The sequence below is a fragment of the Monodelphis domestica genome, chromosome 2 (genome assembly GCF_027887165.1).
Source record: "Monodelphis domestica isolate mMonDom1 chromosome 2, mMonDom1.pri, whole genome shotgun sequence".
Taxonomy (NCBI): domain Eukaryota; kingdom Metazoa; phylum Chordata; class Mammalia; order Didelphimorphia; family Didelphidae; genus Monodelphis; species Monodelphis domestica.
The window spans coordinates 287287986-287312050 of record NC_077228.1 but is presented as its reverse complement, the minus strand read 5'-3'; positions in this window follow the sequence as shown (position 1 = coordinate 287312050).

Here is a 24065-nt window from a genome sequence, read left to right as displayed (position 1 = left end):
ACAAGCACATGATGGGGAAAGCGTGACTATGTGTGAAAAAGGTCTGGCAAGTTTAGTGGGACATGAGCTTTATATGAATCAACTATGTGATTTGGCAACCCAAAAAGCCGGTGCAGTCTAGGGCAGTATTATAATCAGTCAGTATTTATTTGGAGAAAAAAAATGGCTTGCCACTCCAGTATCTTTGCCAAGAAAATTTCATAGACAATATGGAGTCAAAGAGTCAGACTCAACTGAATGACTAAACAAAAGCAACAGCAAGCACCTACTAGGTGGAGGTTTTTTAATTGAAAATTCTAATTATATAAAATTTAAAAGCTTTTGAACAAACAAAACTAATATACCTGCAATAAGAAAAAACAACTGAAAGGAGAAAAGTTTTGCATCAAAACTCTCTGATAAAAGACTACTGTAAATTCAGGAAATTAATACAAAATTATAAGACTAAAGACCATTAACCCAAAAGATAAATGATCAAAAGATATGAACACACTGGTTTCAAAAGAAGAAAAGAGGAGGCAGCTGGGTGGCTCAGTGGACTGAGAGCCAGGCTTAGAGAGGGGAGGTTCTGGGTTCAAATGTGGCCTCAAACATTTCTTAGCTGGGTGACCCTGGGCAAGTCACTTAACTTCCATTGCCTAGCCCTTCCCACTCTTCTGCCTTAGAACCAATACACAGTACCATTCTAAAATGGAAGATAAGGGCTTAAAAAAAGAAAGAAAGAAAAGACCAGTAATCTTAGAGTAAGAAAGGGAAATACCCATAAATTGGTAATGCAATTACCCATAAAATTGGTCAATGTTGGAGGGGCTATAGAATAACAGACACCACAAGACTATGGGAAAGATTCTGAATGGATCCAACCATTCTGGAAAAGTATTTATAATTACATAAGAAAAGTTATCAAACTCTTCCTGTCTTCTGATCTAGGTTGGTTCTCACTGGTGAATTCATACCCCAAGGAAGTTAATGAAAGAATATTCCACAATGTTCATCAAAATATTTTTTAAATAGGAGGAAAAAACCCTAGAAACAGAGTGGATGCCCGTTAATTGAGGAAAGATGAAACAAATTATACTATATGAATGCAAGGGACATTATGCAATAAGAATTGACAAATATAAGCAATTCTAAGAAACACAGACAGGTTTGCATAAACAGACACAGATGGAAATAAGCAGAACCAAAAAAAATTTAATTCTCAGCATATTCATTAACTGCAGCTATGTAAGTGAAAAACCAATAATGAACCTAGAATACAGAAAATGAAATATCCCCCTTGGCATACTTCTTGAAGTATCCCCCCCTCCCCCAGAGCGGTGGGTGACATGTTGCATACATTGTTAGATGGAAAGGCAGCTGTAAGTTGTCACTGAGGACCTGAAATGAGAAAGACCATTAAGCTCTGCTCCCCCCCAAAAAAATAAAACCCTTCCTACCTCTGTGTGATCCTGGACAAGCCGTTTAGCCTCTGCCTGCCTCAGTTTCTTCATCTATAAAATTTGGATAATAATAGTGCCTAACTCCCCAGTTTTGTGTGGATCAAATGAGATTATATTTGGAGAGTACTTTGTAAACTTTAGAGCATTATGTACATACTAGCTATTATTAAGAAATGTGGGCACAATATCAGTTGTTTTTGCTTTAACTGTTGTCTTTTGCTATAAAGATGGTCTCAATTCTGGGGTGAGGGAGGAGGGCATGTCCAGAAATGACAGGCATGTAAAAACAAAAAGTATTTTTTAAAACCTGGTGTTTTATTTTGTTTGTTTTAAAAGATCCCATGTGTGCCCCCAAAAATTCATCGCAGCATTGTCTGTAGTAGTGAAAAACTGGAATAAAATAAACAAGGTGCCCAACAATTGGTGAATGGCAAACAAACAATGTTGTCAATGCAGGAATGTCATGGAATATCATTAGACCCCAAGGAGCCAGGATTATGAAGAATCCAAAGGAACATGGGAAGGTAAACTGAGGCAGAGTGAAGAAAACAAATGATAGACAGATCAGTATATTTGAAGACAATATTGTAAATAGAGACAAGACTAAAAGCCAACAGAATTCAGGTCAAATGAAATGGCCAATGTTGGTTCCAGATGCCTAAAGCTAAAACACATTTCCTTCCTTTCTTTAAGACACGGCAAACTCTAAGAGTGTTAAATTACATATGCTGTCCATTGTAATGGCTGTACTCCATGGTTTCATTTAACTGTCTTTTACAGGAAAGTCAGGGGGCAGGGGCAGGTGTTGATGGGGTGTTCATTGAGAAGTGATTGATGTGTCCAAAAAAAAATAGCTATCCATTCTTTTAAAAAAAATTAATTCTTGAGAGCAAACAAGGAAATAAGGAAAGTAACAGTCCCTCTGTACTCTATCCCAATCAAAACACATGTGCAATGTTGCATTCAGTTCTGGGTATCACCTTTTAGGAAACATACTGGTAGGAGGCAGCTTGGTGGCTCAGTAGATCAAGAGACAGACCTAGAGAAAGGAAGTCCTGGGTTCAAATCTAGATGGAGATACTTCCTAGCTGTGTGATCCTGGAAAAATCAATTGATCCCCAATGCCTAGCCCTTACTGCTCTTCTGCCTTAGAACCAATAAATACTATTGATTAATATGGATTTTGTTTTGTTTTGTTTTGTTTTAAAAGGAAATATACAGGCAAGCAAGTGAAGATATAGGAATAAGCCATTGGGATAATAAGGGGATTGGAAGCCTCCTACTCAAGGACTGGTTAAAGCAACACTAGATGAAAAAGAGAAGGTTTAGGGAGGACTTGCTAGTTAGCCACCTCCAAATATTTAAAGGGCTATTAGGTATAAAAAGGATCAGTCTCATTCAACTTGGTCCCCAAAGAATAACAACAACAACAACAACAATAATAATAATGAGAGCTAGCATTTATATGGTACCTACTATGTGCCAGGCACTATGTTAAGTACTTTACAATTATTTCTCATTTGATCGTCATAACAACCCTGGGAGGTAGATGCTCTGATCCCCATTTTACAGATGTGGAAATTGAGGTAGGCAGCAGTTCAGTGGCTTGCCTCAAGTATTACTGACTCCAGAACCAGCATTTCTATCCACTGTGCCACCTAGGGCAGAGCTAGGAACAATGAACAGAAATAGCAGGGCTTCTTAACCTGGAATTTGATGAGCTTGTAGAGTTTTTTAAATTCTGATAACTGCATTTCAACCTCATTGGTTCCTTTAAAAATGCAAGAAGGGGGCCACAGTCTCTACCAGACTGTCCAAGGGCTCCATGATGCATAAAGGTCAAGGACCCTCGAATCATAGTTATTTTTAATTTAATTTAATGCTTTAAGGTTTACTAAATCCTTACTTATAATGACTCCAATGAGGCAACTAGTGTTAAGTCCTTCCATATTGGGGGGGAGGGGGAGGATGAGCAGCACAGTGTCTCCAAGATTTGAAAAATCCACATAAAATTTCTTGTTCTCTTCTTCATACTAGAAGCCAGAATTTTTTCTTTTTCTTGTATGGGGGAGGGTGGGGGTTGGGTTACAGTGCCTTATTTTAACTTTTAAAAAAAGGAAATTGTGTATATTTGTGGTATTAAAAGAAAACATGTTGATTTTCTACAATAATACATATATACATATATATTGTGCATTTCTGAGTTCCTAAATTTTTTCTGTGTCCTATCTGCGGCTTTCACAAAACCTCCCCAAAATTTCCATTTAATTGCTTATGCCAACCCACAATATATTGAAACCTCAATGGGGAAAGTCATGATATGTGAGAGATATTTGTAGTATTGTCCTGACTTTACAGATGAAGAAACTGATCCTTAGTGGCCAAGTTTGTTTTTTTTTTTAAGAATGTAATTTTTGAGAGCAAACAAGGAAATATAGAAGGTAGTAGTCCCTGTCTACACTGCTCTAGTCAACACACATGTAGAATGCTGTGTTCAGTTCTGGGGACAACCTTTTAGGAAATCTACAGATAATAAAGGGACTGAAGATCTTCCCCTTCAAGAACTGGTTAAAGCCAAGTCTGGATGAAGAAGCAAAGAATGAAGGAGAGGTTTTTTTCTGGTTTGTTTTGTTTTGTTTTAAAGCCCTTAGGATCAGTGCTTTATTGCTTTTAAGGAAGATGGACCATAAGGGCTAGGCAATGGGGGTTAGGTGACTTGCCCAGGGTCACCCAGCTAAGAAGTGTCTGAAGCCTTATTTGAATCCAGGACCTCCCTCCTCTAGGCCTGGCTCCCAATCCACAGAGTCATCTAGCAGCCCCTCAAGGGAGACGTTTAATAAGGATCAGATCCTGGATTGAACACCAGCTCTCCTGACTCGGAGGTTGATGCCCCAAAGCTGATTGTCTGATTTTTAATAATTGAATAAGACACTGTTTTCCCGCTAAGAGCTTCCAACAAGTGGGAGAGTGAGGAAAGACCCTGGTAAGCCTATGTAAATATGAGTGGCGATTGTTACTATGATTAATAACATGAATGACACAGGTACCATGCCAACCAGAATGGCTACGATACAGAAAAGAGGCTGCCCCACCACCTGCAAATTCACCAAGGCAGATTGATTGCTGATGACCAACCACAGGACTTGAGCACATGCCCCAGCAGGGATGCATTTAGGTGATAGGCCAGTAAACATGATATTTATCTCCCAAGTCCAGGTCCAACAGTCCAGTGGTCAGATCTTGATTTAACAAACCCAATCTCTTGAGTTTGATCCCCTTCTCGACCAGGAAGTAATGTACAGGAAAAAAAAAAAGCAGACAAAAAAGGTTACCCATTTTTCTGCTTCATATTTTTCCTCTTTGTGTGTATATATATAAATATATATATAGAAAAAAATACACACACACACACACACACACACACACACACACACACACCCTAGTCCCTCCCTGACTCCATAGGATCAGAAATTTGCAGCTAGAAGGGCAGGGAGATTATCTAGTCCAAATTCTCTCATTTGATAGTTGAGGAAACTGAGGTCCAGAGCTGCTAGGCTAATTGCCCAAGGTCCCACAGAGTAGTAAGTGGCAGAAATGGGATTAGAACCCAGAGCTGGCCAAGCCGGCCATGACGATTCTCTAGGTCTCGGGCTTCTCGTTTGGGAGGACAAAGGATGGGACTTCACTCTGTGATGGTTCTGTGGTTTACGTGGGAAGCTTTGGAAGAAAAGAGAACAGTGTGTGTGTGTGTGTGTGTGTGTGTGTGTGTGTGTGTGTGTGTGTGTTTATAATGTGGAAGTGAATACGCTAATTATTTTAATTTGAGTTATCCAACTGTGTAGATGATGAAACTATGTATTTGTATGTACACAGACATCATCTATATAAATATATACATATATATATACATCTATAGCTATAAAAATTTCCTCATGTAATCAACTTGTATATTCTCAGCAGAATATACACTCCCTGAAGGCAGGAATTATTTGGAGGTTGTCTTTATAACCCTAAGAAATGTTTGTTGAATTTTTTGGAAGGGGTTCAATCCTTTCACGAAAGCAAACTCCCAGGACAGGGCATCAAAGGGCTCAGCTCTCTTTTGTCCACCCCTCTTCTTCTTTTTCTCCAGGGGTAGACAGGATGGTGTCTTCCCTCCCCTCCGGGTCCTCCCTGGACACGGAGCCTCTTCTCAGTAAGTTCCCTTTTCCTCCAAGGCTTCCCACATGAACCACAGAACCACCACAGAGGGAAGTCCCATCCTTTGTCCTCCCCAACGAGGAGCCGGAGACCTAGAGTGGCATCCTGGCCAGCTCTGGGTTCTAATCCCATTTCTGCCACTTACTACTCTGTGGGAGCTTGGGCAAGTTGCCTAGCAGCTCCGAACCTCAGTTTCCTCAACTGTCAAATGAAAGAATTTGGACTGGATGATCTCAGTGATCCTTTCTGGCTGCAAATATCTGATCCTATGGAGTCAGAGAGACTCTAGACGTGTCTAAGCGATCCCGTTCTTAGCACTGAAGGAGTAGCTGCTGTTGGCAGGGGCCTTGAGCTTTGTGTCCCTTAAGAAATGGCTCAGTAGGTGTTAGGGGAGCTGGGGAAGGGGATGGACCGAGGCGATGCAAAGGCTAGAGGCAGAAACTGGGAGGGCACGACAAGCAGATTAGCCTGGCTTCCTCCTGGAGTTGGAGTCAGGAAGTAAGGGGAGGGAGGGAAAAGGAGGGCAGGGGAGCATTAGGGGGTTCAAGATTTTTAATTCCCCCCATTCAGTTGTTGGAGTTAATTCGAGTCCCAAGGGGCTTGCTGGGCTTGCCCTAGGCCCAGCCACTTAATCTTATAATACCTCCCACCAAAGCGCCTTTGTTCCCTCTCTTGCATAAGGTGTTGGGAACAGCTGAGGTCCCGCCTCCCCCATTTCAGGTACCAGCTGCTTCAGTTCCTCTCTGCCTCTCCTTGCTCACGAAGAAGCCAAGGGACGGGGCTCCCAGGGGCCGGGGACCATCATGCCCAATGGGCTCCTTTCCCAGGGTCATAGTTAGAGTTCAGCTAGTCCAATCCTCTCATTTCACACGTGAGGAAACTGAGGCCCATGTCCCGTAGCAAGTGACAGAGCCAAGATTCTCCGGCATCCTCTGAGGCAGAATCCACGCATTCCTCCCGCCTGTGTGGCCTTGGAGCCAGGTCATGAACGTTTCCGAGGTTCCTCATCTGGGAAGTCTGTGGTTCACCCAAGAAGCCTTGAAGAAGAGGCTTGGGGTCCTGGGAGAGCCTGGAGAGGAGAGAAGAGCTCATCCTGTCTGCCCTGTGAGAAAAAGAAGAAAGAGGAGACTGAGCCTCGGGATGCTCTTGCCCTGAAAGGGAAGGACCGCCCGGCCAGCTCCATGGGAGATGGCCGTGCCAGGCCAAGACGCTGAGGGCATTCAGATGGGGATGCTGTTTCAGGCCCCTGGAATTATCCCAGCCTGCTAGTTAGGGCAGGTAGGTGGTGCAGTGGATAAAGTGCTAGACCTGGAGGCAGGAAGGTCTGAGTTCAAATCTAACCTCAGATTAAAAATAAATAAAACACCTTACCTTCCATCTCTAACCTCAGATTAAAAAAAAAATAAAACACCTTACCTTCCATCTCGGAATCAATACTGTGTATTGCTAACCTCAGATTCTTATTGGCAGCAACCTTCAGCAAGTCACTTAAACTCTGGCTGCCTGGGTTTATTCACATGTAAAATAGAGATGATACTAATAGGACCTCCTTCCCATGATTCGAGGATCAAATGAGACAATCACTATAAAGCACTTAGCACAGTGCCTGGCACATAGTTAGACTACGCATTCTAAAATGTTGGTTATTATTATTATTTCTGGGTTGGTTTTTTTTTTTTTAATTTGCCTTTTTAATCATTTCGGTCACATCCAACTCTTTGGGACCTCATTTGGGGGTTTTCTTGATAAAAATCCTAGAGTGGTTTGCCATTTCCTTCTCCAGCTCATTTGACAGATGAGCAAACTGAGGCAAACAGGGTGTGACTTGCCCAGAGTTACAAAGTTAATATCTGAGGTCATATTTGAACTCAGGAAAATTAGTTCTTCTGACTCCAGTCCTGGCACTCTATCCACCGCTCCACTCTAACTGCCCTAGTCACCAAAAATGTCCTTTTTCAGGAAAAACCTGGCCGGTGTCTGGCAGAATTTGAATTCAGAACCTCTGACTCCAAATTCAATGCATTAATACATGCTAGAAATTGAAAAGTTTGATAGAAAGATGCCAGGCCCTCAGACTCCTGTTCTGGGCCTCCTCAAGCAATTCCAATTCCAGCCTCTCCAACCGCCTTAGGGCCAAGCTGCAAATCTGCCAAGATTCCCCAGAAGAAATTCATTTCTTTGTCTCCTCTTTCCTATTCCCACCAGAGTTGTCTCTCTTCCCTCTTACAACTTCATTATCTCTTGTGTTCCTTTGCCCTTGGGTCCAGTTTCATGGGTCTGGAGCCGGCTGAGTTTCCCTCCCCTCCTTGGCCATTCCACCTCTGCCCACCCTCCACGGCCACACTTCCCTGGCAAAGCTCCCCCCACTCCCATGAAGAATGCGGCCTCAGAGACCACATAGCGAGGCACAATATCTCCCGCCAGCAGGCTGAGAGTACTCCGGTGATATCAGGATTTTGAGGGAAAGGAATGAGAAGTTCCCCTAAAAGGGAACCAGCAGACACGATGACCCGATTCCCTCTCCCTCTCTCCCTCTCGGGACAAAGGCTGAATCACCTCTGGAAGAATGTTCTCGGTCAGTACTGACCCCTGGGCAAAGGCTCCCCATGTGGCCCAGATAGCCGCTGGGCTGGGGGAGGAGCCCGTCCCTGGTGTGCTTCCTAGCACAGGATGCTGCCTGGTAGTAGGAATGGAAACCCACTGACCCAGAGTTTCCCAGCAGCACCTGGGAAGGCATCTCAGGCCAGGCAAAGACTGGCGTAAATTCATCATGGGAGATTTGAGAAGAAGACAGATGAGGGTGGAGGCTGGGGTTTTTAGCAGATTCTGAGTCTAAGCAGGAAAATCACAAGATGGAAAGATTGTTCTCGAGGCCCTGAGGTCCACGTTAAGGAGCTTGGGCAGAAGAGGGCTCATTCCCCTATTCCAGGGGCTCCTTTCTCCCACTGGGCAGGGCAGGGGAACCTGGGAAGGAAACAGGAATCAAGGAGTAGCACAACGTTTGCCTCGCCATTGGGGGTCACTGGAGTCCCGCAGGGGCATAGGGAAGAAAGGGAAGCCGGATACCCAACTGCCTACCCCCGCCTGGGATCTGCTCTCCAACCCTGCCCTCAGCATTGCATTAGAGCAGGTCATGACTGACAGATTCTCCTCCAGGGATGGGACAAGTGGATTATTGCTGCTATTGATGGAGCACTTCCTTGTGCAAGGGTCCACTTTATTTAATTAATTATTGGTGGGGAGCAAGCAGAGGAAGAACTCCAAGGAGCCTCTGTTGGTAATCAATGACGCCAATAAGATTCAGTCCAGGGGTGGGCCCTGCTCCAGATTCCTATGGGCTTGGGTGGTAAATTCTGTTCACCTTGGGTCACCCTGCCCGGCCCAACCATCATCACAACTGCCAGAGGCCAAAAGGGTTATGGGTTATGAGGCGGCCCTCCCTGCTGCTTTCTTCTCCCTGACCCGCCTCATCCTGAACCCCCTCCAACTTCTCTCTTAACTGAACCCCTTTTGGGGATAAGTCTGGGGAGGGGAGTAAGCAGGAGGGCATACTCTCAATCTGTTGGCTCCATTTTTGAAGTATGGCAGAGGAGGAATTCGATTTAGCTCTTGGATGATCCGTGAATCTGAATTACCCAGATTTCCTCCAAATCAATGGCCTCATCTTTTCTAAACTTCATACCCAACCAGACAATCTCAGCTTTGAACCCTCCAAGCTCACCTTGCTCACTGAAATCTTCACCAGTTCCTCAATACTGCTGGCCTTTATCTTCTCCAAAAAGTACTTAATTTTAAGTCAAAGAACTTCATTTCAGATCCCAGCTCTGCTATTCACACCTTTTGGGATCTTAATTAAGTCACTTCTTCTGTGGTTCCTCACTGTAAAATAAGGGAATTAGATCCCTAAGGAGCCTTCCAAGTCTGATGATGCTGTGAGATGGGACTGCCCACCCTGGTTGGTTTTTTGCCTCATTCATCTTCTGGTGCCTCCCTCCCATAATATAGTCCTAACATGCTTCCCTTTAGAGTACTGGAAATCAATTCCTTAACCTCTCCAAGGGCCCCTGCAATTTCATCAACTCATAGAATTATTTTTGTTTGGTTATTTCAGTCATATCTGACTCTATGACCCCAATTGTATTTTCTTGGTAAAGACACTGGAATGGTTTGTCATTTCCTTCTTCAGTTCATTTTACAGATGAGGAAACCAAGGCAAATAGGGTTAAGCAATTTGCCCAGGGTCACCCAGCTAGAAAGTGTCAGAGGCTAAATTTGAACTCAGGGAAGATGTCTTTCTAACTCCAGGAAAGGTACTCTATCTACTATGCCCCATAGGAAATGTCAAAACGGAAAAGAACTTTTTAGATCTTCTTGATGTTAAAGCTCTGGAATTAAAATCAGGTATATATCTTTGCTCTTCTACTTACCTACTTAGCAAGCTCTTGAGCCCCGCTGGGCCTCTATTTCCCCACCTGTAAAATTAAAAAATTGAATTCTTTATCTTCTGAGTTCCCTTCGTTTTAAATTCTATGTTCTTCTCTGATTTTACAAATGGGGAGACTGAGGCTCAAAGTCTTCAAGTTTCTTGTTTAAGATTCCGCAATATCAAAGAACTGAATCTAGAACCCAGGTCTCCGCTTCCCAGTAAGGTATTGTTTTTTCAATGACCCTGATAAGCAAAGAAATGCCATAAACCCCAGAGACTGAGGAATTGGAATGGGGAGGAGAGGCTGGTTTACTGAGAGAGCTGAGAGAGCGTGTCCTGGTAAGGTTTGGATATAGCTTGCCCTCTCTGCCCTGAGATCTGACCCTCTCCACACACTTCCCCTCTCTAAATCTCTGGAAGCCAGTGACAGGGTCAGGTGAAAGGCCCAGTAGCCCCACCAGCACCAAACTTTCCCTTCCTCCCCCTGGCCCAAGAATGCTTGGAATCAATAAGGAGGTTTGTGGGTTTATGATTTGTTTGGGTTAGGACAGCCTTGCACAACCTCAGGGGTTACAGGAAGCTGAGCCACTGGACACTTTCACTAAGGCCAAAGGGAGGACGGGAAGGAGGGAGGGGCTGGGGTGACTGGGGTGTGATGGGCACTGGGGGGAGGGGGCTGTGGGGCCAGATTGTTTATGGTGGAGATGACTCCCAGGTCTCTGTTATCAGACCTCCTACCCAGTCCTCACGCAAGGACTAGCGTCAAAGAGGTCTGACCAGGGACTGTGGGGATGGCGTCCCAGGGCACCGGAATGGGGGGCCCTGGCTAGAGATGGGGCCTGCTCTACCATCTGTCCCCTTGGAATGAGCTTCTGGTTCCCCTACTCCTCTGCTTTCTTGGACCTGCTCAGCAAGAAGCAAAACCCAGCATTAACCGTGCCTCCAATGTGGACTCATCTAGTCTCATTGTGTCATATAATGAATCATGAGCTCTTTTCGGGGCTGCTTTCTTCCCTTGGTGTCTTCCTGCCACCCAGCTCTCCCCTGTGGCTCCAAGAAGCTGTAGCATGCCTAACGGCCACACTGATAAAACCTCCCAGCAGATGAGCCAATCCAGTTTAAGAGGGACCAACAATCCTCAAAAAAAAAGTGAGTGAGGAGGGTGGGGGGTGTCTGCCCCAAGCATGTGAAGACTTACCCAGCAGAAAGGACAGATGAGGAAAAATGTGTCCCAGAGGCCATGAAGGCAGCAGAAGCGGGCTCTATGGAGCACTGAGAGTTTGGCCAGCCATTGAGGACGCCAAAGTCATCCACTGGATCCCAGACCTTCACCAGTCGTCCTGACTTTTGTCCTTTGGACTTGAGGGAAGTGCAACTTGGGCATGAGGCAGAAGACATCCCCAGAGGTGTCATTTGGGCCCTCTTTAAGGAAGAAGGACAAGAGCCAATCATTATGGGTAGTAGTTAGTTTATGCATGTTTCTGACCCCTCTGTCCAGCCTAGGGGCTACTGGAGGGAAGGGATTGGCATCCTTTACATCTCCACCATCTCCCACACGGCTGAGCACCTTTTAGGGCCAGGATTTCAACCACGAAAGTTGCTCCCTCTGCCAATGTGCATGGCCCTGTCTCTGCAATCTGTAGTCAGGGAACTGCCTTGGGGGCTGAGAAGTGAGATCAGGTGAACTGCCCAGGGTCACCTGACCAGTGAGCCTTGGTCCTTCCCCGTTGACAAGTCCACTCTCTAGGTACTCTCCATACTCTTATTCTTTCTTTCTCTCCTCTCTCTGTCTCTCTCTCTGTCTCTGTCTCTGTCTCTGTCTGTCTGTCTGTCTATCTCTGTAAAGAGAAAGTAATTAATAATTGTCTGTTGAATGAGCCTCAAAAGTTGTTAGAATCCCTCCATCTGGGGAAGCTAGGTGGTTCAGTGGATAGAGAGAGCCAAGCCTTGGGTTCAAATGTGACCTCAGACATTGCTTGCCTGTGTGACCCTGGGCAAGTCACTTAACTCCAATTGCCTAGTCCTGACTGATCTTCTGCCCTGGAGCCAATACTTAGTATGAAAGGAGACAGCATACCAAAAAAATTATGCAGAGGAGATAGGCAGAGAATAAATTGAGGATGATCTCGGTATAGATGACATGTCCCCAAAAGCAATCTAGCTGCTATCTGAGAACCAGCCTACGTTCAGAAAGAATCATCGACAGGAGAGTGGTGACCAGCTGATGAACTTTTGTCAGCCCTTAAAGACCACTACCTGCGTGTGGAGAAGGCAGCCATCTAAATAAACCAGAGCCCTTCTGAACTAATGAAATAATTTGTCAGCGGGCATCATGTTCTAGCAGATAGTGTTGCATTTGGAGTCAAGAAAAATTGGATTCACATTCTACTTCTGACACTCACTAGACTATGTGACCCTGAGCAAGCCAACCTTTCTGAGCCTCAGTTTCCTTGTCTGCAAAATGGGGATAAAAATTCCCATGTTACCTACTTCCCAGGGTGGTTGTGAGTCCAATGGGATAATGTTATATAAAGCTCTTTAATATAAACAGGCTGTCAGGATAGCCAGGTGGTACAGTGGATGGAGTACCGGGTCTGGAGTCAGGAAGGCCCATCTTCCTGAGTTCAAAATCTGGTTTCAAACATCCTGTTTGCCTCAGTTTCCTCATCTGCAAAATGAGCCGGAGAAGGAAATGGCAAACCACTGCAATGTCTTTGCCAAGAAAACCCCAAATGGGGTCACAGACACAATTGAACAACTATATGTATATTTATGTATGTAAATGTGAACTCTAGTATATCTCTCTGTCTGTCTCTCTCTATGTGTGTGTGTGTACTTGAAATATATATATATATATCAAACACATGTATGTGTTTGAAACATGTGTGTATTATATATAGATATGAAATTTCAAACAAGCATATACCATACATATAAATTTAAGAGAGTCCCAAAAGTCTTAGAACATTTTGAAATTATTAAAGCTAAATTTATTTTAAATCCTAATTAATTTAAGTTGTGAAAGTTTGAAAATGCCTTAGACTATTGGGACAATCTATGTATTTTGTGTGTACGTGTGTATTTAAATGCATGTATGTACATATGTGTTTATATACATATATATCAGAGACTAGCCATGTGTCCCTGGGCAAATCATTTAATTTCTGTTTGCCTCAGTTTCTTCAACTGTAAAATGGTAAAACAATGGCATCCACCTCCCAGGGTAAGTGAAGGGGGAAAAATGAATATTTGTAAAGTACTTAGCAGAGTGCATAGCACAGAGTAGGAACTATATAAATACTAGTTATGGTTATTGTTCTTTTACTTTAAATTTATTTCCCCTAGTAGACTATAACCATGTTGGTGAAGCCATGGCATATGTGCCCCGGTGTGCCAGAGGGGGCTGTTCTATTCTCCCTCTCCACAGCACCCAAGGACATTTTTCACATATCCTGACCCTTGCCAGCAGCCCAAAGTGAGCACTTCTCCCGTCTACTGACTGGGGTAATTCGGAGGGGGTCACAGGCAGTTTGAAGGCACAGTTTGGGCACACGATCTCTAAAAGGTTTGCCAACACTAAACTATAAGCTCCAAGAGAACGGAGATTGATCAGGTCTTTGTAAAACATTGCATTTCATCCAGCCCTAAGGACAGGGTTCTCTGCACACAGTCAGTGCTTAATAAATCCATATTGAATTGAATTTGGATTTGAATCAATATGTGTCTCAGATACTCCCAAAAAGGAGAAAGAACCCTAGATCTGGAATTAGCAAACCTGTGTTTGAATCCCAGCCCTGCTTTCTTATTATTTGGGTTCAATAAATCGAGTGATGTCCAAATACCCATAGGCAAATCATTAACCTCTAGGGGCCTCAGTTTCTCATCTGCAAAATGAGGGAGAAGGTTAGCTAACCCAGTGATTCCACTAGCAAAATTATACATACCCTAAGAATGTTATTAAATAAAATTAAAAACAAAAAAAAAGCACTTCTCTACTCAAATATGATCTCAGTCACATTAGTCAAAATAACAACAACAACAATTGGGAGCCAACCCATGAACCCAACAGTTGGAACAACAGCTGAACAAATCAGGGCATATAAATATATTGGAATATTTCTTAGTCATGAGAAATTATAGAAGTGAAAAATCTAAAGAAATTTGGGGCCATTTTTATGACATGACTCAGAGTAAAGAAAGTAGAACCACAAGAACAACACACACACTACATTAAAAATAATAACAGCAGCTCCCAAATGATGGAAAATACAACGAAGGAAGGGTTCAAAAGGGGACATGGAAGCAAACAGGATTTGTTTATTATTGTCTTGGGACAGTAGATTCACAAAATGGCTAACAGGTCCCAGAGAACAGATTTTCATCATCTGTTCTCTGGGGCCATGTTGGTACTTCCCTCCTCACCACAGAGCATTAGGGGGCTACAGATCCATAATGCTACATATTCTTGCTTTGTTACAATAAGAAGTTCATGGCAAGGATGGAGTGCTATAATGCCAAAAGAAATCCCTTTAAAAATAAAGGCAATCCATACTTTGGGGGGTTGGGGTGGTATCTTAAAATAAGAAGGATTTATTGTGAAAGGTTAAACAAGCATGTTCCGTGAAGTCTTCCCATAAGGGAAGACCATCCTAATACATACTTGTTAGAAAACTTGTCAATAGTAGAAGTTTCTGGTGTCATGGGTGATCTTTTTTATTCTTGTTTGTGTTTTTGAATGTTTGTTTTTATTGATGAGGATGACTAAGCTTAGAATATTTGAAAGAAGATTTGGCAAGAAATATAATGACTATAACTTATATGGGGGCAGCTAGGTCAAGGGCCTGAGTTCAACTCTGGCCTCAGACACTTACTAGCTGTATGACCTTGGGCAAGTCACTTCATGCTGTCTGCCTCCATTTTGTCATCTATAGAATGAGCTGGTGGTGGCAAACAACATCAGCATCTTTGCCCCAAAAGCCTCAAATGGAGTTACAGAGTCAGATACATTTACAAAGCCTTTTACTTTGGCCCTTTCCATTGAGTATATATATATATCCTTAATTACCCTATGATTAACAGATATCATTAATCCTCATTTTTCACCTGAGGAAATTAAAGCATTGAGAGCTCAAGTGCCTAGGAGCACCAAACTAAAATATGCCAGAAGCAAAATCCAAATTGAGATCTTCACCCTCTAAGAACAATACTCTTTCCACTATGCTGTATTGCCCCTAACAACCTACATGCCCATCCATTAGGAAATGGTTGCATGTAATGTATATGAGAATAATAGAATATTGTTGTTGTTGTTCAGTTATGTGTGATTCTTCCTTGGCATAGATACTGGAGCGGTTCAATTTCCTTCTCCAGTTCATTTGACAGAGGAGGAAACTGAGGTAAACAGGGTGAAGTGAATTGCCCAGGGTCACACAGCTAGTAAGTGTCTAAGGCTAGATTTGAATTTGGGAAGAAGTTTTGCTTCCCAGGAGGATGGCTGAGGGCACTGGACTGAAAACACAGCTATTCTCAAGGAATATCTGAAAAATATAGAGAAATATGAAGAAAGTGCTTGATGAGGCCATGAGAAGATGTCTGTATTGGAAGGAGAGCATCCATGCTGCCAAAGAGGCAGAGGGTACAGGGGTAAGATCTACTAGTTCTGGAGTCAGAAGACTTACTGATGATGTTTGTTACTGGGGTGACCTTACTCAAGTCACTTAACCTGAGATTTCTGTTTCATCTATGAAAGAGGATTGAGCTAGAGAGCCTCAAAGGTCCCTTCCAGTTCTATACCCAAGATCCTATGAAGAGATAAATAATAACAGAAATGTTTGTGTACTAAGAATGATGACCATGACAATATATCTCATTATGCAATCAGAAATCTTGACTGTCTGCCCTTTGATTCAGCTATAGAACTGCTGGGTTTGTACCCCCAAAAGATAATAAAGAAAAAGACTTGTACAAGAATATTCATAGCTGCGCTCTTTGTGGCAACAAAAAATTGGAAAATGACGGGATGCCCATCAATTGGGGAATGGCTGAATAAATTGTGGTATATGTTGGTGATGGAATACTATTGTGCTCAAAGGAATAATAAAGTAGAGGAATTCCATGGAGACTGGAACAACCTCCAGGAACTGATGCAGAGTGAAAGGAGCAGAACCAGGAGAACATTGAACACAGAGACTGACACATTGTGGTACAGGAGAACATAATGGACTTCTCTACTAGAGTAATGCAATGATCCAAGACAATTCTGAGGGTTTTATGAGAAAGAACACTATCCACATGCAGAGAAAGAACTGTGGGAGCAGAAACACAGAAGAAAAACAACTGCCTGATCACATGGGTTGATGGGGATATGATTGGGGATGTAGACTCTAAATGATCACCCTGGTGCAAATATCAATAATATGGAAATAGGTCTTGATCAATGACACATGTGAAACCCAGTGGAATTGCATGTTGTCTATGAGAGGGGGTGGAGGGAGGGGAGAGAAAGACCATGGATCTTGTAACCAAGGGAAAATATTCTAAATTCACTAATTAAATAATTTTTTAAATGCCTTTCTTAAAAGACAATGATGGGGGCAGCTAAGTGACTCAGTTGATTGAGAGCCAGACTTGGAGCCAAGCTCAAATCCAGTCTCAAATACTTCCTAGCTGTTTGACCCTGGGCAAGTCACTTAAACCCCATTGCCTCAATCTTACTGCTCTTCTGCCTTGGAACCAATACACTCTATTGATAGTAAAAAAAAAAAAAAGAGCAATGACTCAGAGAACCAAGGTTCTGATAGGGAATAAGGAGCTATGTTCAGTAGGAGGTTCATATCCTTGCTGTGGCTCACTGGTTAAGAGCATTGAGCCCAGAGTCAGGAATACCTGAGTTATAATCCAGTCTCAGACATTTCCTAGCTGAGTGACTGTGGAGAAGTCACTTAACCTTTCTATGCTAAGGCAGCTAGATGGGTGGGTAGATAAAGTGCTGGACCTAGGGTCAGGAAGACCTGAGTTCAACTCTTAGTTCAGACACTTGTAAATCCAAATCTCAACTCTGTCACTTTACATTTTAGCTGTGTTATCTTGGGCAAACCATTTAGCATAAGTCCTAGATTCATCACCTGTGAAATGAAGGGAGAGGACTAAATTATAAATTCTATGATCCTGATAGGGTAGGAAATAGGGAGCCATGGAAGACATTTGAGTAGAGGAAAGGCAAGCATTTTCATTTCCATCATATCATGCAATCATCACAAAACCCCATTTAGATCAGGGGTTATTATCTCAGATCAGGTATAATTATTCCTATTTTAGAGATGAGATATCATTTGCAAATCATATGAAAAGTATAGTGACTTGCCCCATAATTTGTCTTTTTTGCTTTTAGCCAACCTTGACAGTGATGGAGCTCAATTAAGTATTCTTTTTGTTATACTCCTTATTACCATCAACTTCAGTCATCCTCATAAAATCATCAACGTCTTCATCAGCATCATCTCTATATTATGAGATTGGGCTACTGGTAATGTCTAATTCAAATAGAAAGAAATCCTTGCCAGCAGCAACATTGACTTAGAAAACCATAAGTAAATGTTATCTATGTTGTATTATATTTTTATTTATTTTGTAAAAATTTCTTAATTACATTTTAATCTGGTTTAGGCCAAATGAGAGTTTTTATGGGTGCCACACCCCTGGGCTCCAGGTTTGACAACTCTAGGCTAGACCACTAATGTTCCTCTGACTCTAAAAATCTAGAATATCATAGCCATAATTCCAACATCATCACCATGTTCACTACAATCATCCCCACTCTCTTTATCATCAGCACCACCGTTATACAACTTTTACAAAGCACCTGATTATCTGTAATACTTGGCTATAGAAAGGATCTCCAGGAAATTATAACCAAATTGAGGTTAGGAACCATTCTTTATTTCAAATAAACGAAGGAACACTTATTTCTGACTTATTTCTGACTGTGTCAGGCCCTGGACCAATCACTGACAATGATGATACAAAAAGCAAGATGGTTCCTGCTTACCTTCAGGGAGCTTACATTCTAGTAGAAAAAGGCAACACAAAAAGGAGAGTGGTAACCAAGGAGGTATGGCTTAGTCTGAGACATCACACAGATGATGCATAGAATTATGGGACATCTGATGGACTATCACTTTCCAAGGATGATAGGGTTCATTTGATTACTATTCCCAGAGGCAGAAAGAAGACACAGAGAAGACATCAAGGTAGCTGGAAAGAAGTGAGTTTTGTCTGTGTATCCCCAAACTCTACAAGAGTACCTTGCAACATGATAAGTGCTAAATAAATTCTGGTTAGATTAGACCACACTTTGCTGGGATCTTTTGGAGAGTGACAGACACTACTATGTGTCTATGTAGAATGCTGAATTTGGAAGAAATATTAAGACAGAGTCAAGTCTTCCTGTCTCCAAGCCCAGACATGCCCCGATATAGAGAGGAGACAGGAAGACTTGAGTTCAAAACCAGACTCAGCCATTTACCAGCTATCTGATCCTTGGCAAATCACTTAACCCTATTCACCTCAAAAATAAATAAATAAATGAATGAAATGTCCATACTGCTTTATCCCTAGATTATACTGCTAGATATGCATATCCCAAGAAGGGAAATGATAAAGGAAAGAAAAAAAGAAAGGGAAATACAAAGAAGAGGAGAGGAAAAGGGAAAGAAAGAAAAGTAAGGCTCCATCTGCAGCAAAATATTGAAAGAAGCACTTTTGGAGGTAGCAAAGAACTAAAAACAAAGTGTATGCCCATCAAATGGAGAATAGCATGTATGAAATAGAATGTCACTGTACTATAAGAAATGATGAACAAGGGACAGCTAGTTAGCTCAGTGGATAAAGAGTCAGGTCTGGATCCAGGAGATCCTGGGTTCAAATCTGTCTTCAGATACTTCCTAGATCCTGGACAAGTAATTTAACCTCAATTGCCTAGCACTTAATGCTCTTCTGCTTTAAAACTATTATCGGTTCTAAAACAAAAAGTAAAGATTTAAAAAAGAAATGATGGACATGATAACTATAGAAAAGCATATAAAGACATATGAACTGATGCAAAATGAAACAACAAAACCAGGAAAACAATTTACACAACTACTTCAACTACGCAAAGAGAAAGAACAAAAACAACAAAACAATTGAAATGGAATACTTTGATTGTAATTACAAATGACCAATTATGGCACCAAAGAAGAGATATGAAAAGAGACCTCCCCCATAACCTTTGTAAAAATGGAGGTCCATGGGTATGGAATGCTGGATAGAATCAGACTTTTTTATGTGTTGGTTAGTTTTGTAGATTTTTTCTTACTTCTTTTTTCTTCTTTATTATAAAGGATGGGGAAGGAAATGTGGGTTATATAAAAACTAAAGATAATCATCTACTTTTAAAATCAACACCAAAATAAAAAGGTTCTATGATTCTATGATCTTTCCCATGAGATTTTCTAATCCTCATGTTCTTTTCCAACCCCGTCTCCAAATATGATGATACCTGACAGAAGTAAACTATGAGGCTCTTGTCACAAAGGCTCTCTCCCTATTCCATTTAAGAAACCAAAAACCACCCCATCTAAACAATCAAAACAAACTCGAAGAGGGCGACAAGACAGAGCTGTCCAGGGAACAGGAGCAGGAGAGGAGCCATGAAGCCCTACACTGGAAAGGTGCTTTGAGTGCTCTAACCCTCACTTTGTGGCTTTAAGTAAATCAGTTTAGCTGCCCTCAGATTTTAATCTCTGTAATACATTGGTCACCATCTCAATGAGACATTCCAGATTACACATATATGCCCATTTCCTGGTTAGTTTCTTTTTAATAGAATCCCTGGTAGATACTGTTAGGTTCTGGGAAATAAGAAGTATGAAATTTAGTCCCTACCCTCAAGGTACTTAAGATCTTGTTGAAAAGATAAGACATAAACACTGAAAAAATTCACTAACAATAGAAGATTTAAATAGTTCTAGACGACAGTAAATGAGATCTCACAAGACTGAGACTATGTACTTAATGAATTTTAGAAGATCATCAGCTGTGGTTTTTTCCAACACATAGTTGTTATTGTTAAAAATTAAAGTTGTGCTTTTTTTCACAGCAGAGAAGGATAATTAGCAAATTCATAAAGCACATTTTACTTTGTATTTCCCTGAGCTAGGTGTTCATATGCTTAACCAAAGCTTTCTTCCATGTTTCCAGAAGTATTATGACCTACAGAGCCCTGACTCCTGGTGTGAAATACAAGACTAATGAAAGTCAAACACACTTTCAAAAAGGTAAATATACATTTACTAATGTCCTGTGATCAAGTCTCAACTCTTACCAAAACAAACAATGAGCTTTTGGAGAAGATGTGTAAACAGAAGCATAATTCATGGATTTCCTAAATGTTCAAACTACTTCTAATATTAGCCAGCTTTTGCTCAGAGCTCCCAGATATTTTTAGAATATCTCACCAGTTTACCAAGGCATCCTATCTGACTCCCTGGGTATTGAGATCAGAGAGATGGGTAACATCTACGGGCCATTGCCAAGGAGAAGATGGGAGATATTTAAACAATAGGAGATTCTCATCCTTGCTCCAGCACCAACCTGGTTCAATAGATGAGTGGGACAGAGCAAAGCCAAATGATGCCCCGTCTGTGCTCTCCTTTGCCTATGAGCATCATAGTAGACAATCTTTAGCAGACTCTCATTTCCTTCCATACAGTGGACTTTGGATTCTTCAGGGCCAATTAGGGCAGTTGCAATAAGGCCAAGTTTTCAGGGCAGATTATGCTGCTAACTCCAATCACGCTCTATACCCCTATCCCAACCAGTGATGTCTCACAAGAGGAATTAGTCAAGAAAATGTGTACGGTTCCCCATCATTCCATCCCCTCCCCAGGAAAAAACATTTCCAAGTACATGTCCTATTTTCTGATGGAAAGGGTCAAAAAAGTCATCTTCAAATAAGTAGGAAATGGCACATATTTGGGGACTGGCCAGGCCACTGAGGGTTTGGCAACTTCCCACCCTTCTCTCCCCTGTGCCTGGGTCACAGTGTCCAAGCTGAGGTCGCTGGAACCCTATGACCTCTGGTGGAGTTCCAAGAACTTGCCTGACCTTGTCCAAGCCTTGTTCTCCTGCAGGGGCCCATCATCCTGGCCCAACTCGCCTGAACAGACCCGGACTTCAAAGAGAAGATGACAAGCCCTGCTTCATGCCCAACCCCCAGGGCCCAGGAATGTGCAGGTATCATTATCAGGCGGGGGCCTTTGATGCCGCCCTTTGCTGCCCCATGCCCCCCGGGCAGCCTGGTGGTAAGGAGACATGGGCCAATGGCAGTCTGCCCTGATAGGGGGCTTCAAGCGCTGCTTCTCCTCCTACTGTCTCTGTGATTGAATCTCCCCCAGAAAACAGATAGAAAGAGGTAGATTCAGCTAGTCAGCTGGATGTCTGGTTGACATATGTTCAACACAGGTTTGGGTTTTTTCCATTTTTTTCAGCCTGGGTTGCAATCCAGGCTATGTAGTCTCAGACAGTTACTTCTACCTTTCCAGGTCCCATTTTCTCCCTCTATATGAGGAAGAGATTGGGCTTGGTCTATCCAGTCTTTTCCAGCTTAAACATTCTTTTTAATTCAACAAATTTTTATGGTTCTAGGAATCCATGCTTGGCGCTATTAAGACTATAGCTTGGCATGAAAGAATCCAACAGTAGGAAATGTCGATCTGTCTTTGGTATTAGCATTACATCCTGCCCTTCACTTTTCCTCGTCCTTCTCTTCTAAGGAGGCATAGGGAAAGATAAAAATCAGTTAAAATTAACATATTTTTGTCAGGATTGGATTGAGAGCCAGACCTGGAGTTGGGAAGACTTGGGTTCAAATCTGGATTTAGACACTTCTTAGATGTGTGACCCTGGGCAAGACACAACCCCCATTGCCTAGCCCTTACTGCTCTTCTGCCTTGGAACCAATACTAGATTCCAAAATGATTCCAAGACAGAAGGTAAGGATTTTTTTTTTAATCTAGAATACTTGATTCCAAAATGATTCCAAGTTAAAAGGTAAGGGTTTTTAAAAATCTAGAAGAAAATTCTGGCTTGAGAAGGCAAAACATTATCAAGGCTTAAACCCTTTTGCCTAGCCCTTACTGCTCCTCTGCCTTGGAACCAATACTCAATACTGCTTCCAAGATGGAAGGTGAATTGGTTTTTTTTTTTTAAGACTTAATTTTTGCTTTCATCTCTTTATTGATAATGCAGCCAGTGTTGGCAAGATATGTAAAAATCAGATCCCCTATCTGAGGTTTTTTTCTAATTCTACCAAATAATACAATTATTGAATAAAGCAAAGTGTCCACCAGCTAGGCAGCTCAAAGGATAGTCAGGCCCAGATACAAGAGGTCCTGGGTTCAAATCTAGTCTAGGACACTTCCTAGCTGTGTCACCCTGAGCAAGTTACCTAATCCCATTTGCCTAGTCCTTGCCTTCTGATTTATAATTGTTACTAAGATTGAAAGTAAGGGTTATTTTAAAAAATGTATTCATCAGTAGCCTACCATAAGCCAGGGACCATGCTGCATGATGGAGATTCAAAGACTAAAATAAAGCAGCTCCTGCCCTCAAAAGGAAACAATATATGTTATTAGAAAATATATACAAAGTAAGTTGAGGGGAGGAGGGAAGAGGAAGAGATCCATACAAGTTTAGTTTAATTGATTTTATCTTTCTCTGTGTCCTCTTAGAAGAGAAGGATGAGGAGAAGTGAAGGGTGGGAAGCAATGCTAATGCTAGAGATAGATGGACATTCCCTCCCATTGATTCTTTCACTCCAAAGCTGTAATTTTAATAGTGCCAAGCAGAGACTCCCAAGTAGCTAGGAGAATCAAAATAGGCATCCTGTAAGAGAAGACAATTGAGCTGAGTTTGGAAAGGAAAGCAAAGATTCGAAAAGATAGAGGTTAAGGAGGAAATACATTCCAGGAGTGAACAGACATGGAATGAAAGAATGTCAGTGCAGAAAGAGATCTAAAGATCTTAGATCTTAGAGATCTAGGCCAATTCCACGAGATCCAGAGCAGGAAAATTATTTCTACAAGATTACACAAGAGGATGACTGGCAAGAACAAGATTTAAGCCTGCATCCTTATTCCCAGTCCCAAGGGTCATTTCACTGCCCCATATGTCTAGGGAGGAGGATGCAGTCCCTGCCCTTAGCTAGTACTCAGTCTGATGGTGAAAACATAGCCCCAGCCCTCAGGAAAAGTTCCAGAACTGGTGGTTAAAACGAAGTTCCTGTCCTGGGCCTTAGATTGGGAGTCCAGATACAGACTGACCTGTTAACATCTGTGCTGGCAATGAGTTACTCAGGACTGAGAAGAGCAGAACCAGTTAGGATTCCTCTTAGGAGAAATGAATGGAATGAGTGTGAGCCCACAGACTGACCCTGTCCCAGCCTGCCTCCCTGGAGACCCCCAGACTTGGTTGACTAGGGATTGCTCCATATTCCAATGACCACAGTCCATTCCTCTCCTCCCTAGATCGGAAGGGAAGCAAGGGAGGTACCCCACGTGCGGATGATGGTCCCGAAGGGTTCCTCCTCATCTCTTTCCCAAAGGGAATGCTTTATGAACAGTCCCCAGCATCTGGCATTCCTCTCACATTCCAGGGGCTACTGCCCTGTTTCCTTTGCCTCCTTAGTCTAGCTGCAAAATATTTCAGGCTTGCAAAATCTGATCTGTTGCACACACACATACACACATACAGAGCTACCCAGAAAGGGACAAAAAATGGAGCTCTGGGGATTGAGTGGGTTAAGGAAGTCATTTTAACTGGATGACCTGAAACAAGTGGAGAGAGAATTAAAGTATATTTAGAAGGGGCAGCTAGCTCAATGAGTAGACTGAGAGCCAGGCCTAGAGACAAGAGGTCCTAGGTTCAAATGTGACCACAGATACTTCTTAGCTGTGTGA